The sequence below is a fragment of the Malus domestica genome, chromosome 04 (assembly GCF_042453785.1).
Source record: "Malus domestica chromosome 04, GDT2T_hap1".
In the NCBI taxonomy this organism is placed as follows: Eukaryota; Viridiplantae; Streptophyta; class Magnoliopsida; order Rosales; family Rosaceae; genus Malus; species Malus domestica.
This window is the reverse complement of record NC_091664.1, coordinates 27,453,334-27,458,986: the sequence shown is the minus strand read 5'-3', so window position 1 is coordinate 27,458,986 and position 5,653 is coordinate 27,453,334. Positions and strand designations below refer to the sequence as shown.

General features: G+C 32.8%; 1 pseudogene; it reads right to left on the bottom strand.

Moving 5' to 3' along the window:
- Nucleotides 1-915: 915 nt before the first annotated feature.
- Nucleotides 916-1,493, bottom strand: LOC103443384 (senescence-specific cysteine protease SAG39-like; annotated as a pseudogene).
- Between the last annotated feature and the right edge of the window lie 4,160 nt (nt 1,494-5,653).

Here is a 5,653-nt window from a genome sequence, read left to right as displayed (position 1 = left end):
GGCCAAGAGGATCTTTAACGCCTTCTTTTTTCTTTTCGTCGGAGTTATTATATATTTTGTTGTAAACATTTAGATAAACTAATTTTTGTCAAACAATATATCTTGATATACTTTGTCTTTTTCATTTAGATACATTCAATTCAATAATACATTTCGGTACACACATTTTGGTACACACATTTTGGTACAAACATTTCGATACATTAATTCAATATAATATATTTTGGTGTATACATTTTGGTACACACATTTAGGTACATTAATTCAATATAATACCTTTTGGCGCATACATTTTGGTACATTAATTTAATATAATACATTTCGGTAACAAATATTTTGGTACATTAATTCAATATAATACATTTTGGTGCATACATTTTTGGTACACATTTTGGTACATTAATTCAATAGAATACATTTCGGTACAAACATTTAGGTACATTAATTTAGTATAATACATTTCAGTACTAACATTTAGGTACATTAATCGCCACTTACTACTAGTAGTCTAGTGATATTCCTCTTCACTTGCAAGTGAGAGATCTTAGGTTCGATTTTTGCCAAAGGCGAAATCGAATCACATTATTTCTAGCCCATTGTAAGGCTAAGCTGACTCTCATTCTCTTAGTGTAGATAATATCATTTGTTAAAAAAAAAAACACATTTAGGTACATTAATTGAGTCTTTCAAGTTTAAAGAATGTTAAATAAAATTAATAAAATAAAAAATTTTGATCAAAAAATAAATTAAAATGTGTATGTTAATAAATTCAAATATTTAATAGGAGACATTAAATAAAATACAAATTAATTAATTTGAATTAAGAACACATCAAGGACTATAATCTAACACCATGTTTTTATTAAATTTCAATCTTTTTCCAGAATTAAAGTTAAAAAAACTCTTTTTAAGTTATCATGCGGTTGGATAGGTAGCTTCTATAGCAATGCCACATAGACCTTCCTTGGTGGGCACATCTCTTTGTAATCTAAGGTATCCACTCTCCCCCCACTCTTTGCCCCAAGAATTCTTGAGCAGCGAATACTTAGTCCCATCATTACTAGTACCGTATCCAACTGCAGTCACTTCATGGCTTAATATCAAGGTATAAAATACTTAATATCAATGGCAACAGAAACCGGCTGGTTCGCAACAGCTTTCAACAATGCATCTTCGTTGTTTGCAGGCACATTCTCGTAGCCGGTTATGGTTATGGCACCAGATGCATGAGCAACAGTAGTAGTTCTGCAAATTCCTCCATCTTTAGCCTGGTAAGGGTAATTATCTTTAGTTCCAAGGCTTTTGTTGCGTTTGATCATGTAGTCATACGCAACCTTTGAATTACTTCCATCGCAACCGTGATCATAACTGCTCGTGTCACAATCAACTAGCTCTTGTTTTGATAGTGAAATTAGGTTTCCTGTTTTGAGTTTGTTAAGCCCTTCTACGGTTGCCACTGATGCGAACGCCCAACAACATCCTATAAATATCATTGAGTTAGATAAATTGTTTAAAAACTTCATTTTAATCCCTAAAAAAGACCATGTTTTTAATAGTACCGTATGTAAGATGAAAAACTAACAATAGTCTATTGACTCGTGTCCATGTCAGAATTTAATTACATTTTTATGAATTTATTGTAGTTTGCCTATGTTACCCTTTTAAGGGATTCAAACATACCAAAAAATTGAAAAGCATTTTGTAAATCATAACTAATGTATAAGGCCTATGCATAAATTATTAGACCTAAAGGACTAAACATAAAAAATACAAACCGTACCAAATTGGCCTGACCCAATGGACTAAAACATAAAAATACAAATTGTGCCAAATTGATCATATTGAATCTATCAGACCTAATGAACTAAAACATAAAAAATACAAACCATACCAAATTGATCGTACTGAATCTATCGGACCTACTGAACTAAAACATAAAAATACAAATTGGAACCAAATTGACCGTACCAAATCTATCAGACCTAAACTATATAACGTACGTCATTTATCAAACCTAGTGAACTAAAACATAAAAAATACTAATCGTACCAAATTGACCGTATTGAATCTATCATACCTAAACTATATAGCGTACCTAATTGACTATACCAAAACTATCGGACCTAAATTAGTGCATTCTTCACCCAATATCAAATTTGAATAAATATAAAAATAAATAAATAAAAAGAAGTAAGTAGTTATAGACAATAAAGATAGCATTTTTTAGACAATGAAGATAGAGGTTATGGGTGATAATGAATCTACAGTTACCTTTTCAAGCTTTAATGGTGGAGAGGTTACCAATCGAACTGGGCCAGACTGGCTGAACCAAACGGTTGACCAATTGAACCGGGTCGGACCGAATTAACCAGGTCGGATTGAAAGAACCTGGTCGAATCAAACGAACCGGGTCAAACCACGTCAAATCGCTCAGATCGGGTAACCGAGCGTTGGGCCAGCGAAAGGGGGCCGGACTAGAAGGTTAGTGTAAAAAAGCTTGAGTTAATAAATCCATTAAAAAAAACGAAACGGTTAATCTCAGTTTACTACCCTCAAGTTTCGTAGTTTTCAACATTTAGTACATGAAGTTTTTTTCGTCCCAGAGTCATACCTAAAGTGTTAATTTTGGGACAGTCTTATACATCTGTTAAGTTTTCCGTTAGAACTTCTGTTAACTGATGACGTTGTGCCCACGTGGACAATTACCGGACGCCACGTGTCAATATGGGCCCACTTCAATATTAAAAAAATAATACAAGAACACAAAAAAAAAAAAAACATCTGTACCCACCTTCTCCCCCACACCTTTTCCCTGAAAATAATTCGACCTAAACCCTAAGCCACAGGGACAATCCGCTCTAAAAGGTCAAATCAGCTTCTTCTCTCAGTTGAATTACAGGGATTGCACGGCGGTGCAGGGGTTTTTGAGAGAGAAAGGGCTGAAATTCCTGGAGATCAACATTGACGTGTATTCGAATCGCGAGAAGGAGCTGGTGGAGAGGATGGGTAGCTCATCTGTACCTCAAATTTTCTTCAACAAGAAGCAGTTTGGAGGACTTGTGGCACTCAACTCGCTGAGGAACAATGGCTGATTTGACCAGCGACTGAAGGAGATGCTCAGCTCGAAATGTCCCAACGACGCGCCTTCGCCACCGATTTACGGATTCGACGATCTAGAAGAGGAGGATGGGTTTCTTGTTGAATTGGAATTCCTTTGGGTGGGATTTTGTTGGGTTGGGTGTGCGGGGAGGGTGGGCACGGGGGTTGTAAAGGAGAGAATGGAGGGTGGTGCAAGTTAAACCTGACATTTGTGTCGTGTTTTCCGTGTTCGTGTCGTTTTCGTGTCATACCTGATATCTTAACGGGTCGTGTCGTGTAACACCCATTAAAATAAACAGGTAAAATAATCCGACCCGAAATCGACCCAATAATATTAACAGGTAATATGACCTGACCCGTTACCCGTTAAGGAAAATATATTTTAAACCAATAAATAATCAAATGAAAAACATAACACTAAATAAGTATATACATACCATATTGTCACATCCAAAACATAAAAACGCAATTTTCTTTTAAGTATATTTTCACTTACCTAAAGTCTTTAATAGTTTTTTAATTAATGTAGAAGTGTAAAAAAATATAGAAAAAAATATATAAACACTCGTAATGACAAGTTTTACAACTTTAATGAAGAGCTTAACTTCGAAATTCGCCACTATAATCATATAAATCATATATCAAAATTTAACCGTTGATTGTTGTTTACATTTACACTTTATTGTTCTCATCAAAATTTTTTTTTCAAATTTTGTTTTTTGAAAACTTGATCTATTAGAGGATGCAGGAAGATGAATGGTTTGGATCGTTTATATTATATTCAGAGTTTTACGATTAGTGAAAATATTGCTTGATGTTTATAAAGTTTCTACAAACTATATGACTTCGACTCATATTTCAGTTAACCGTAAATATCGAAACGTGATATCAAAGATCTAAACCGTTCATCTTCTTACATCCGCCAGATGATCATATTTTCAAAAAAGAAAATTTTAAAAATGAAATTCAGTAAGAATAATAAAGCGTAAATGACAATCGATGGTTAAATATAAATTTAAGGTTTATGAATTATAGTGTTGTATTTCGAAGCTGATCCTTTCATGAAAGTTGTAAAATTTGTCACTATGAGTGATTGTATATTTTTTTTTATACATTTTTTACACTTCTACAATAATTATTATTAATTTTATTAATTTTTCCCTCAAATAAAAAACATTATTCTTAAAGGTTTAGAAGATTTTAAAAATCTAAACGATAGTGTAAGTGTAACCATTATCTACTCGTAGAAGAAAAATGATAAATCACGAGTGTTTATATATTCTTTCATATTTTTCATACTTGTATGTATATCTTCTTAGTTCTTACCTATACAAATACTATATTAGTTTATTTTAAGGGGTGTGATATCCACACACCCCATTTTACTTCTCACACACCTTTTTAATTTTTGGCCGTCGGATCGGATGAATTGAAAAAGATCAATGGACAAAAATTATCAAGGGGTGTGTGAGAAGTAAAATGGGGTGTGTGGATAGCACACCCCTATTTTAATTTTGGACAACAATATGTTAAGTAAAATTTATCCTAGTAATGATAATAAAGAACTCTCATAATAAAAATAAATAATGACTAAAACGTTTTTTTTTTAAACTTATATAGAATAATAATAGAAAACTATATATTTAATATAGAATATATTGTATATATTAATATGGCTGTATTTTATAATAAATCTTTTAGTAATTAAATTTTAAAATTATCAAAATAAATTTTTTCTTAACGGATTACTCACGTGTTATCTGCGTGTATACTCGTTATTAACGAATTCTTAACGGGTCACCCGATAATAACCCGATAAATTATCGTGTTGACCCGAAACCCGTTATTTTCGTGTCGTATCACCGTGTCGTGTTAGAAACTGCCGAGTCTAGTGCAAGTGTAGAAGAAAGAAGGGAAGGAAGGGGTGCGGATTGCAGAAGAGAAAAGGGTGCAAGGGAGAATGTGGGTACGGATTTTTTTTTTTTGATTTTTTTTTGTGTGTTTATGTTCATTTTTTAATTTTTTTAATATTAAAGTGGACCTATATTGATAGGTGATGCTCAATAATTGTACACGTGAACGTCACGTTATCATTAACAGAAGTTAAAAGTTAAAGATGTATGTGTCTATATACTAAATGTGAAAACCACAAAACGGACATTGCAAACAAAAAGGTTGGTGAAGTTGAACGATGATTCAAACTTGCACGCAAACTGCTCATTTGCCTAACCTCAAATTCTCCTAAAGATTTGAAATTTCATCAAAATCCAAACAAGCACGGCAACCATGGACCTCGCACCAAACCATAAAAGCTACTGATTAAAAAAAAAATTAAAAACATCCGGACCTAAAATTTCCTACAAAAAAAAAAAAAAAAAAAATCGAAACAGTATCAGATGCAGATCTAAATCGACAACCAGATCGAGTTTCAAAAATGAGAAAATATGCATTCATCGTGCCCAAAACCACACTGACCAAATAATTCTAAACCAAATCAAATCTGACATATAAATCATAGAGCCGGGGTTATCATACATCATCACTGCAGAATCAG